Below are 13508 nucleotides of genomic sequence, written 5' to 3' on the forward strand. Positions count from 1 at the left end.
AAAAAAAAAAAAAAAAAAAAAAAAAGAGTTCACAGATTCTTTGGATCTCTTGCAGTATGTAGGGGATTATGTGTGGAAAGGCTGGAATCACCAGGGACAAACCAGTGGATTTAGGCAATGCACTGCAAAGAAGAGAATTCAGTCTTGGATATGAAACTGGAAGGAGCCCTGCCTTTTTCTCTCTGCTCCTCCCTTTCTGGGAATTTTAGGATGTGGAACATCCTTGGAGACACTAGAAATGCTTTGGATGAAAATAATCCCAATTAAATTTACACCAAAACTGTCCAACCCAAATATGTTTTCTTTGATATGTCTACAATGCTTGAGAATGAGTCTTTCCACCTTTATATTCTGTTGTAAGTCAAGAGTAGGCCCCCAAAGATGTTAAATGAGCTAAAAAAGTATCAAACTTGGATAAAGGAATCAAGAACAAGGTTTCCTATATTCCTGGGGTCAAGTATAGGTTTCCCTCGCTTTATGCAGTTTTTGTATGTGTGAATTCACTCTTACGTGATGATCCTCTTTATACCAAAAATTTATTATATGCAATATAAATTCACTCTTATATGATCAGTGTTGTGTGTGGATTTTGCAATATAGAAGTAAGGCCATTTCTTTTACCTTTAACCTCAATACATAGAAGCAGACACAGCACGTACTAAACAAGTGAAAGGAGAAGTGCTGTGTAAGGGCTACTGATAAGATATGAAACTAGCTGAATCCGGTCCACAAGGAACCTTGAAAGAGGTACAAGAACTGTTTTTCTAGTGAAGCAGACTACTTGGCAAGAGTATATAGAGCATGCAGTCACGAGGGTTAAACTTAGGTGTTCGTGCACACAGTGCCACCTGATTGGATAGAGTAGCAGTTTAGTTAGTAAATGATTGGGTATTTTCACAAGCACAAGCTAATGCTAACGTACTAACTAAGGTATAAAAAAAAATTATATCTAATAGGCGGGGTCCCTCCCCGGAGGCACCTCACTGCAGCGAATAAAAAATTCTGTATCTAACTTTGGGCACTTGCTCTGTGTGATCATTGCCCCAGCCTAGAGTGAACTGCACGTGGCTTACGAGCGTAATTCATAACATCAGTATGGTAGAAGCCCACAGTCAGCTGCTTTGTGTGGTGCATTGTGGGAGTGACGCACATCAAAATATAGTTTCCTGTGTGGATCTGTGCTCCTCGCTCGTTGTCTGCAACACATGTTTCTGAAGTTGCCATCCCCATTATGGCTTCTAAGCATCCCGCTAGCTTATCTCCTGCCCCTTTCCCTGGTCCATCAATGAAGCCTTCACCACCCTCTCTTCACACCAACTATACATTCACCACCACCCTGTGCTTGTGTGTACTGTCTGCTGTTGATGAGTACCAAAATTGTGTCGTACAAGCGGTAGAAATGGTTCTGGGGGTCAATACAGTTGAGGTCTTGGAACGTATCCTTATTTGGTACATTGTAAAGTGGGTTCCCTTTATGCGAATTCCAGTTATACACTGTTTTCCAGGGATGCATGGACAGCGAGGGAAACCTGTATTTCTCCCTTTTTTGTTTTGACCTGTAAAATGCCCTATAACCCTATGATGTCACAGCCTTCTGGCCACTGACCTATCCTAGAATGATTATTACTTGCTGTTCATCTTCTCATTCTTCATTCCATCTCTTGTTTAGCGCTTAGACTGATGATGCCCTTTGGTAATGATAATGCTGCCATGCACTACTGCATTCATCCTGTATTAAAGTCACATCAATTTACCATAGCCATTAGTGCAGCAGCACACTTACCCTTGGGTTTTGCTTTCATGTTTCTAGTGTACTCTAGAGTCTCACTCTGAATTTGTATCCATTAGTTCCAAATGGATTTTTCAGTGGTCAAAACAGCTGTCATTCCCCTCCCACTTCCCCTTCCTGCCTCCCTGTGTATTCATCCATGTAGCAATAATGAGGGGTTTCTCTTTCACACTAAAAAAATCTTGAAAAATGTCAGGCTGAAGGAAAGATGATTAAGGAAGTTCCTCAGCCTTGAGACTGATCTTATTTAATGTTTTCACTGATGACCCTAGCACAGAAAAATGGAAATGTGCTAATGAAACTTGCCAATGACACAAAATTAGGGAGCATCGGAAAAGGACCAGAAAATTCTATAGAAGGAATTGGGTGACCTTGAGGACAAAGTAAAGAAATTGCAAAGTTCAAGGTCAAGCATTTAGAAATTAATAGCAAGAATTTATACTATAAATTGTGGTGGTGGGGGTGGCAGGGAGGGGAGGTTGTGGGAGGGAATCAGAGCAACAGAAAGATTTGGGTGTATTTGTCAGTCACTGGATGACTCCATGAGACATCTTTGTAAATGCAAAGTGGTGGTGACAAGGGCAAATACAATCCTAGGATGTAGCAGGCAAGATAACTAACTAGCTTTATGATAGGGCTTGACAAATTTAAATTACATGGTTACAGGAGCAGCACAAGGATTTTTGCTCCTCTAGGCAAACTAAATTTTGCTGCCCTCCCTTGTATGTGGGACCTGGTGACAGTGGACAGCAGATAGAGCCCCAGAGAGGTGGTTGGGCAGTGTCAGACCTGCTCTGCTCACCTCTGCACTTGTCCAGACCCCCCAAGATCGCTCCCAGTGAGCATGTGAGAGGTGTATATACACTGTTTTTACCACCCCCTTCAATTTGTTGCCATAGACAGCCTCCTGTCCTGCCTGACTTGTTATGCTGGCCCTGCATGGTTACCCCTCATAGCAGGATACAGAATTTGATTACAGTAGAGGTCCCTTACAGTCCTGTCTTTGTAACTGGGCTGGGATGAATAACATATAATATAGAGTACTTTTATTATTGGGACTTGGGCAGGAGAACAAGACATATAGCTCATTTTTTTTAGTGAGACAGTATGACCTAACAGATGGATCACTGGACTGGGATTTGGGTTGTCTTCATCCCTCTGCTACTGGTTTACTGGGTGACTTGGGCATGTAACTTTCCTTCTCTGTGCCTCAGTTCCCCAACCTATACAAAAATACTGATCTCCTCTGTAGAATGCTTTGAGATTTGCTGATGAAAAGCTTTGTGTAAGAGCTAGGTGTTGTTACACTTATTTCAGGATGCACAGATATAAAATGCAATCTGCTGCCCTAGGTTTGCCGAGGGAGAGGGAGAGGGAGAGTGTGTGTGTGTGTGTCTTAGCCAGTTAGTGCCCAGCCTGTACCAGTGCATGGGACTGTTCTAGCCTAAGCGTAGGACTTTGCACTTCTCCTTATTGAACCTCATAACATTTATTTTGGCCCAATCCTTCAATTTGTCTAGGTCTTTTTGAATCCTAGCCCGACCATCCAGCATACTAGCCCTACTCCCCCTAGGTTGGTGTCATCTGCAAACTTGCTGAAGGTGTACTCCATCCCATCTTCCAAGTCGTTGATGAAGATATTGAACAAAACAAGCCCCAGGACTGACCCCTGGGGTACTCCACTTGATACTGCCAACTAGACATTGAGTCATTGATTACTACTACCCTTTCAGCACAACGATCCAGACGGTTTTCTCTCCACCTTATAGTCTGTTCATCCAACCTGTATTTCTTTAGCTTGCTTGCAATAATGCAATTTTCTCTGTGTGGATTTTCTTACTGTATTCTCATATCCCTGCTTTCTTGTTTACCTCTTCATTCACCCGTTTCCCTTGCCATAATAGCAGCTGCCCTGAAAATAGCCTGCTTTTGCTGGATGAGTGAATTGGTCTCTTCTTGGTCATCACTCATTCTATTTTAACTTGTCTCATAAGGAAATATTTTAAAAATTAGAGGAATATTTCTGAAGTCCAGAATTCTTCAGAAATTGTCTCAGGAGAGAGGTTTAGCTGCATGGGTTAAATCATTTAAAAAGTTTTAAAAGGAAAGTCTCAAAATATTTTGCTCTGTAATTAAGTACCTGCCCAACTATATCATTTTTTATAACAAAATAGAAAACCAATCCCACAAATACATCCACATTTATACCAATAGAACCATCTCAGCATGTTCTCTAGGAAGCTGGCAACAGCACCCTTGTAAAGGATCTTATCCAGAAGGGAGGCATGCATTTTAATGTGACCCTCCCAGCTTTCCAGATCCAATAATGACAATAATTGCAACATTTTGCTGATAGTTCCCAGGTCACAAAAGATTGTTGACTTGGAGTCTGATGTTTATTTAAAATATCTTCATTTGTAATTTGACTGATGTGGATTGTCTTTAATATGTACTTGTGCTGCTACTGCATTGGAAGCACTGGGAATACTGTTCTTGTTTTAATGAAAAATGTGTCATCCTTATTCTGTTTTAGGGTACGTAAAACAAATAAACAATACTGACTTCTTTAGTAGCAATCTTGCTTCTGAATCTGCTCACAAAAATATACTTTAAGCACCAGATGTATTTACTCTTTGCCAAACAAAGGTAAATTGCTTCAGTTTTCTGACATAATTAGTTTGGAGAATATTTTGGTATATACTAGGTTCTATATGCCTCCACAAGTACATAGTAATACTTCTTACCTATACCTTGTCTTCTGGGCCTGAGAAATATTACCTTTAATCTCTGAAGACAGAGGGCATGATTCTCCATTGCTTGCATCTTCAGACTGTACAGGTGCTCCTAGAAAAGTGCTCAATTATATCAACTATACTACTCAACCACACTCAGCCTCAAATTATTTTTTGTGATCATAGAGGAGAGGACAAGGAGCAATGGCTTCAAATTGCAGCAGCATAAATTTAGGTTGGATATTAGAAAGATCTCTCTCACTATGAAGGTAGTTAAGCATGGAACAAGCTACTCTGAGGTTTATGAAATCTCCGACTTTGTACTTTTTAAAGATCAGGTTAGACAGACACTTGACTGAGCTGGTTTAGTCAGGGATGATCCTGTCTTGAGCAGGTGGCAGAACTACATGATATCATGAGGTCCCTTTCACCCCTTTCTTATGATCCTATATTTTTTTACCCTAACATAATTAAAAGACCAATATATCATACAAACAAAAGATATAAACAGAACTCGCCCCTCAAAAAACAGGTACATGACTTAAAAGGGGGATGAACTCCCCAGCTCCTAAAATCTCACATGGACTGAGTTAGTAGGTTTCTTTTGCCTTTTTCTACAGCATGGGACATAGTTCCCTTCTTAGGAGCATATTTTAGCCATCTTTACAATTGCAATTCTAGTTTGTTTCACCTTATGGCAATTCCCTAGGAAGCCCTCAGGCAAATCTTGTCATGCATCCACAGATGCATCTCGAGCAGGTCCAAGGAGGTGATCCTCCCCCTCTATGTGGCACTGGTCAGGCCGCAGCTGGAATACTGCATCCAGTTCTGGGCGCCGCACTTTAAGAGGGATGTGGACAGCATCGAGAGGGTCCAGAGGAGGGCCACTCGTATGATCAAGGGACAGCAGCGTAGGTCCTATGAGGAAAGGTTGCGGGACCTGAACCTGTTCAGCCTTCAAAAGAGAAGGCTGAGGGGGGATCTTGTGGCCTGTTATAAACTGGTTAGGGGGGATCAGCAGGCGCTGGGGGAGTCCCTGTTCCCCCGAGCGCCACAAGGAGTGACCAGGAACAATGGTCACAAGCTGGCGGAGGGAAGGTTTAAGTTGGACATCAGGAGGCGCTACTTCATGGTCAGGGTGGCTAGAGTCTGGAACCAGCTTCCAAGTGAGGTGGTGCAGGCTCCCACCCTGGGGGTTTTTAAGAGGAGGTTGGATGACCACCTTACTGGGGTCATTTGACCCCAGTGGTCTTCCTGCCATGGCAGGGGGTCAGACTAGATGATCTGCTCAGGTCCCTTCCGACCCTAGAAACTATGAAACTATGAAATCAAGTCTAAGCAAACCTTGGACTCTAACAACATGGCCTGATTTAGTTGAAGTCCAGGATACGTGAAGGCAGTATCTGTTTTGGAAAGTTTCACGTAACCAGAAGTTTTGTTAGAGTATTGGTTGCTGCAAGCCCACTTAATCTGGACATAACCCCCAAAATATCAACAGAGACAAAGGAGGGAATATTATGATACAGTTGCCCTAGCTGTCCTTCAGGCTTGAATGATTGTATATTGCCACCTGTTTCTGTTTTTAGGAAAGAGGCCTCAAAAGATCTGTATCAAAATAATTGATTGCAAAAGTTTCTAAAAGAAAAGTTAAATGCGCCTTCAGCCATTAGCATTCTTAAAAATAAATTTGGACATTTCACAACAATGACAGATGCCTCCTCTTTCTTTTGCAAACAAGAGAATTGAAGAAATCAGTACGACAGCCTATAATAGACTGTTATAACTGAGTAAAAGATGATGCAGCTTTAGGAACTTTTCATCTCAGAGCAGAAAGTGGTTTTACAACTTACCAATAAAAATTCCATTTGAAATAAAAGTAATTAAAGTTTATCTCAGGTCTGTCTTTTCATATGTGTGGTTTCTTTTGCAAACCAAACAGAATTGTTATTCAATTACTTGTAGTAACATACAGTAATGCGGTGCGACATGAGGATGCATTTTGATTTACACTTTGATTACCTTATAGAGTTACAAACTTCCTAAGCAAAGCTGAAGGGTTAGCCAAGGCCTACTCTGCTTCTGGAGAACAGTGCTTTGAGGCTCCTCTTATTGCAGTACTTAAATCATTATATTAAATTATTTTTACCATGTAGAAGGTATGAGCTGGAAAAAAAGATGAAAGACTGAAAAAGAATATAATTCAGGCTGTTGACTGTGTGACTTGGCTTTTTAATTAAAGAGAGAGCCCAGATGACACAAGCCATTAGATTTCAAGATACACTGCTTAGTATGGAAGGGGTCAAGTACTTGCTGGTTTTACACTTCTGGTTATGGAAATATTTACAGCTGTTCAGGACAATCCGTTCCCACCAGTTGCTGCTGGTGGTACAGGCCCAGAACTAGTGCGTGATGGTCTGGAGGTGGTACCAGAGCGCCCTGGCATCCATGGTGTCCTGAGTGGCCTTGTCCTGTCACTCATGTGGAAGTTGGTGACCCAGTCCAGGACACTTAGTGGGTGCAGCGTGCGGTAGGTGGCATCATGTGGGATATCTGGCTGTTGGCTCAGGGGCTGCATGCTTCATCCCATGGTGACCTGCTGCCATATCAGATGGTTGTGCATGATGTCTCACAGCCTCCATCCAAAGTTGCTCAGGGTAACAAGCAGGACATGCTGCAGCTGCTGGGTCTGCATGCTTGGGTGAAGGAAGTGGGGTGCCATGGCAGGGTGTGGGCAGGCTGGGACACAGATGCATGTGCAATTCACAAGGGAGGGCACTTGTTTCGGGTCCCTTCTGAAACATCAGGACAAGGTGCAGGGGCGAGTCTGCAGTGACCTGGTAGAGGGTTGGGGACATGCTTGCCTGCCCACAGCAGCCATTCAGGTGCTTGGCTGTGCTTGGCAGTTTCTGGCAGCCCAGGGAGCCTGCAGGGCATGCTGGGAGGTGTGAAGGAGGGCCCCTCACTTGCAGGCCTCAGCCAGTGCAGCCTATCTGTACAATCCCTCCAAAAGGGTGAACGTGTTTACTATTCATTTCTAAACTAAACTAGGCCACTTACAGAAAACTGCATAACTTAAATCAGGGGAGGTACTTGGGAAGGCCCTAAGGGATATGCATGGGTGGGCAGGGATGGAGTGCTGCCACCCATCACCCCATGCCGCCGCTTCCCAAGAGCAGGGCCAAGGGGGGCAAGGGCAGCAGTGCCCCTCTGCAGGCTGCACAGGCGCTACCTGGATGACTGGATGTGCGGTGGGGGAGGGGAGGTTGCACGTGGCAGTGGCTGCCACCACCCACCACCCCACGCTGCTGCTGCTCTGTGCATGGCCGCTGGGCGTACATTTATTGAAACAGGCTGAAAACCCTTGACTTAAATCAATTCCATCTGTACATGGCCTTAGAGGATGAGCAATAAGTCCCCTTTGTTATTGCAGTGCCATAGTGAAGATTTTGAAAAATCCATTGGACTAGACACTCAGAGGTAGGCTTCTGTGATAGCAGTGTGCAGGTGAGGTCAGCTTTTGTAAATCAGTCTGCTTACCTGCTCCAGAAGCAGCAAGCAAGGCCCAGTACACTTTTCCTCTTTATGACTTCATCTATGTTTCACAGAGACTGCCTCATGCTGTACAGGAATTCAGAGTTTCCATTACTCACCTGAGTGAGAGCCACACAGCTCCACGTGAGTGCACAACACAGAAGCACAGATAGGAAATGCCTTCTGTATGTAGCTAAGGTGTTTGGCATTTGTTTCGATTTCTTCATCTGAAATGGAAATCCTCTTTCTTATTTTAAGAAACCCAAAGGTATAATTAATCTGCATTATCAGTGAGATATAATTTCTAACCAAGTGGTAAAAGCGTGATTATAAGCAGGGAGTATTTAGTGGGAGGGAAAAAAAAGAAGATAATCATACATTTTTTATCTTCTGACCATGCTCTGCCAATTCCTGTCTTCCTGAAAAGCTCTTTTCAAGACATTAATCCTCTATTACTTGACATATTGCTGCTTCCCAAACTCTGAATATTTGGTGGGGAGCAGCATGCTGTTAATATAAGTGCATTAAAAACTACTGTATCTGAACTTAGATGCATGTTACTTTTAAATTACACAGTGTTGTCAAGTATTGACATTTATGGTTGATAGCTTTAATATTAGTATGTATCTCTCAATAAATTATACTTGCAGAAGTAAAAGAGGAAAATCTAGGTTGTATTAATAGCCACAATAAGCATAACATTCTAAACATAATTGATGTGAACATCAGTAGAGTAATTTTAAACATGTCTATGTCCTGTGCTAGGAGCTTCTAAATGCAACATAAGAGTGCTGCAGTGAATCAGGTAGTTCAAATGAAGGAATAAATGGAAGCTTGGTTTTAGATATTAGCTTCTAATGTGGTCCAGGCACTGATTTAAAGGCAGGATCTTAAAAGGTCTTTTAAAGTAGATCAGATGAGGAATAGTTTATTTCAGGTATTAAACTGAAGTGCATCTTTGGTTGAGGTTGCATAATTCATAAGCAATCTATGCAGTATCTATTATGGAGAAAACCAGTTTCGGTTTCAAGAACAGGATAATTTCTAAGTGGGCTGAATTTGGTACACAGTGGCCACATCTACACAAGACAGTAAGGGGCAGTACGACGGAGGGACCTTGGTGGAATTATAGCCACCCTGAAATTAGCTTTAGCTCCCTGTAGGCACCCCTCACAGCACCATCCCTGTCCAAGCCCCCTGCCTCCCCCTTGGACCCACACCATCTGTCCAGCACAGCTGAGTTCGCCTTGTTCCTGCCCAGAGTGGTGCAGCACTCCTGGCCTGGCCTAGCCCAGCCTGGCCCCACTTGCAGGGTTGATATCCCTCCTATGTCTGCACAGCGCCCCCCCCCCCCGCATTTTTTTGTCTAGTGCATCTTGTCCCTCACTGGGAAGAGGCTGGTGCCACCCCTGAGATTGCTGCACAGTAGCTTGTTACTACTGCGCAGTAGCTCATTAGTACTGTGCAACAGTGTAGCAGGGTACAAACTGTGATGCAACTCTACTGTGCAGTAGTGAGCTTCTGCACAGTAGTAAAAAGCTACTGTGTAGTCAGCATCATCAGGAAGCCATGCGGGGATGCCACTGTGCAGTAATACTGGTTACTGTGCAGTCATTTAGTACTTGGGTATGCAAGTACTAAAGGACTTCTCAGTAACAACTGCACAGTCAGCATCTTATGCAGATGCAACCAGTGGGGGGGGAAGCTCTGAACAACCATACTAGAGTAAAAGATTCCAAAATGAATGCAATACAACAGGAAATGCATGAGAAATCAGCCACAAAGTATAGCTGCACTTTCTGAACAGTCTGCTAAGTATGCAATGGATGCTGCAAGATACTGAAGGCACCCTGGAGGGCTCTGAGCACCTTAAGTCCCCAAAAATCTTTTGCAGAACTGAGCCTTAAACTGGGATTCATAATGGAAACCAAATACTCAAACCTTTCCATACAAAAACTGCTGATGGCCTTAATTTCCGTTTCTCTGGCAAGAGATATCACCATGAGGATACCCATGTTTTTATAAAAATAACATCTTCTTCAGCTCCTTCTAATGAGCATACTTACAAGCCTTTACATTTGCACACATGGCAAGTTTGTGTTTAATACTGGGCAGGGGAAGGTATTCAGCAAAGCTGAAAAGCTCATAAAACTGGTTTATTTTTAGGGTTAGGGTGATGAGCACTTCTAATTGTTTCAGCCATGAATTCCAGACATTGTGTGGCTACCCAAATGTGAAATTACTTTATAGAAAGTGGCAATTTTACTCAAAGATATTAGTGAATTTTCTAGCCTCTGTGCATTACAGCATGGTTTTAGTTGTGGATAGGGCACCTGAGGAAGTTGGGATAATTATTACTTGCAAAATGTAAAAATAGAGGGCCAGGCTGTCCCTTTCTGTGGACAGATCAAAGGGGAAAGGCTAAAGAGATAAGAACATAAGAAAACCCCAGTTTAAGGCTCAGTCCTGCTAAATTTTCTGTCAAGTGTCATATCTAGAAGAAAAGGTTTTTAGGGGCAATGAAAGCTGCAAGAGTTAAGGCAGGGGTGAACAATTATTTCAGGTGGAGGACCGCTTAACGTGGTTCCGTGAACCTTTGAGGACTGCATGGGTATCCCTGTCTCTTGACAGTTGCTCTGCCCCCTGATCACCATCTTGGGACCAGAAGTCTAACTTATAACCACTGACCTTTGCCACTGGAATTCCCTCCCCTTGGGCCCCCCTCCCAAATGCTCCTTTTGGGTGGGGGGGTTGCCATCTTAGAATCAGAAAAAAACCCTAAATCATAGATTAAAAGTAAAACACCTACTATAACATTTTAATTTTTTTACAAAACATATTTTGGCATGATTTGTGTTTGTGTAGTGTATATAGAGGTGATTACATAATAACTCAAAATAAATTCTTAGTCTTTTATAGTGTGTGCGTGTGTGTGTTGTGGGGTATGGGAGTGTGAGGTTGTGTGTGGTTAATTACAGTGCAGCTCTTTTAGAAAGACTAGACACAAGGGAAATTAGGGCCAGGGTGTAAATTATAAATGAATTGGTACTAATAATCGATATAAATTATCCCCCAAAATTGGCCTAAACAATTGCTCTTCCTCTAGGATAGTGGTCTCCAAACTTTTTCGATTGTGCACCCCTATCAGTAAAAAAATTTTTGAGCATGCACCCCCAATATATGTATATTTATATAAATATAAATAGAAGTTCTAATATTTTCTTCCCACACCCCAATGGATCAACTTGCGTACCCCCTGGGGTGCGCGCACACCACTTTGGAGACCAGTGCTCTAGGAAATCACCCTTCAAAACTTAACAGTTTCCATGTCCTTCCTTAACTGTTGTTTAGCAAAGCTCCATCTTTTTTAGATACATGAGACAGAATCAATGACTGAATGAATGAACAGATAGAGCTCTTTTTGTTACCCCTTTCATTTGACATCTATGTGAAGTGGCCAGGAATGTTAATAAAGAGATGTAGGCCACAGAGTGTCCTGTATGAAGCACTGGATACTGGACACAACTTGAGGAGTTTGACTGGGATGTCTGGTGCTCTTACCAGGACTGAGAAACTCTTAGGTACTTGGCTGGAGGGTCTTATTGTTTCACTCAGGGTCAAACCAATTGACAAAATTTGGGATCAGGAAGGAATTTCCCCCCTAGATCTGGTTGGTAAGAGGTGTGGTATTTTTTGTCGTCTTCTGTATTACAAAGTATATTCTTCTAAAAACCACCTCATCATATTTTAGCTTAATAAATCGCATTTTATTACAGTGGCAAGGCATAGGCAGCACCCTTGTCTCTGCTACTTTTTGCTTGTTATATGTTGTCTCTCCACATCCATCCATCAGAATGTTTTGTGGCTATAGTGTGATAAACGGATTGGAGTGGACAATGTTGTGGATCCTTTTGGACAAACAGTTACCTATGAAAACAGGGGGACTGGACTTAAAGGTCCAGGGAGCTCCTTCCAATATCATGTTCCTGTGTATGTGAATGATGCACAAATTGTACCATTTTTATAAGAGATCCCTTTAGTACAATTGTATAGGCCATCTGCTTGGGACAGATGATTTAGGATTACACTATGCATAACTGGCTGCAGTACAATGTAGGTAGCACAGGAATAATGTGAGGAAGCTGAAAGAAGCAGGCAGAACTGTTTGGCCATAGATGTTAGTACCAGAAATTGGTAGTGGGTGGCCATTATTTGTAAACAGGGTTTCACAAGGCGGGGGTCACATTATACCCCCGGTTGAAGTGTATATTTTTCCATGTGGACTTTATGGCTAGGGACAGACATTGCACATAAACCAGTTCAAGTGATCAGAAACTGGTTTAAACCTGTAACAGAACAGATGTTCAGTGCACATAAACCAGTTTGAAAATGGCTGAAACTGGTTTGAGATAAACCTGGTTGAATGTAGTATCAAACTTAACTGATTTGGGTCAAACCAATTTATGCAATGTCTGTCCCAGACCCCTTACTGGTTTAAGTTAAATCTGAGTCCCCCAGCATCCCAGATACTTTGCAACCCCAGGCAGGGCTCTGCTCTCTGCTGCAGCCCAGCAGAGCTGGTTCCACCCCTCTGCTCCCTGGCTAGAGCTCCAGCAGAGACTGCAGGCACAGCAGATCTGCCTGGCTTCCTCCTGCCCCTTCCCCCCCACACTCACTGCTCAAACAGGGATTCTCCCTTCACCTCTACCTTACACACCTCTCAGAATTAGCTAGCATACTACATGCTAGCTACAGGTTCATGCTGTGGGAGACAGGACAAAGGCAGACAGGATAGCATTAGCTTAAGCCTTTTTGGAGCTAATCAACAGGTAGCTGGTAATATCCTTCCGTTCATTCGTTGGAAAAAGTTGGTTAAGAAGTTGAACTAATCAGAGGCCTTTGTTTTGTTTGATGGCTGATAAATGTTACATCTCCCTGTGTAACTCCCTACTGTGTAACTCAATGCTCTATTATCAACTGCCAGCTGGCACCCTCGCTGGTCAGGAGGTGTGTGTGGGGGAACCCCTCCCTAATCAGAGCATTCTGCTAGGGTCTGACCATGCCCCACTAGGCTCAACACTGCGGAAAGGAGGAGAGGGCTGCTCTAGTGCCCCCTGGGCTTCTAGCCTGAGCCACTGTGGGCATATGCCTGCATTTCTGGAATGAAAAGGGAATGTCCATTCACTAGGGCTGTGCGAAGCTTCGGTCCCTGATTTGATTCGGTGGAGATTTGGCACAATTTGGTGGCCAAGTCTCCAAACCTGAATCAAATCAGGAGACACTTTAATCTTAGTTTCATAGTTTCATAGTTTCTAGGGTCGGAAGGGACCTGAGCAGATCATCTAGTCCGACCCCCTGCCATGGCAGGAAAGAGTACTGGGGTCAAACGACCCCAGTAAGGTGGTCATCCAACCTCCTCTTAAAAACCCCCAGGGTAGGAGCCTGCACCACCTCAC

The sequence above is a fragment of the Gavialis gangeticus genome, unplaced genomic scaffold (genome assembly GCF_001723915.1).
Source record: "Gavialis gangeticus isolate Ggan-Ray unplaced genomic scaffold, GavGan_comp1, whole genome shotgun sequence".
NCBI lineage: Eukaryota > Metazoa > Chordata > Crocodylia > Gavialidae > Gavialis > Gavialis gangeticus.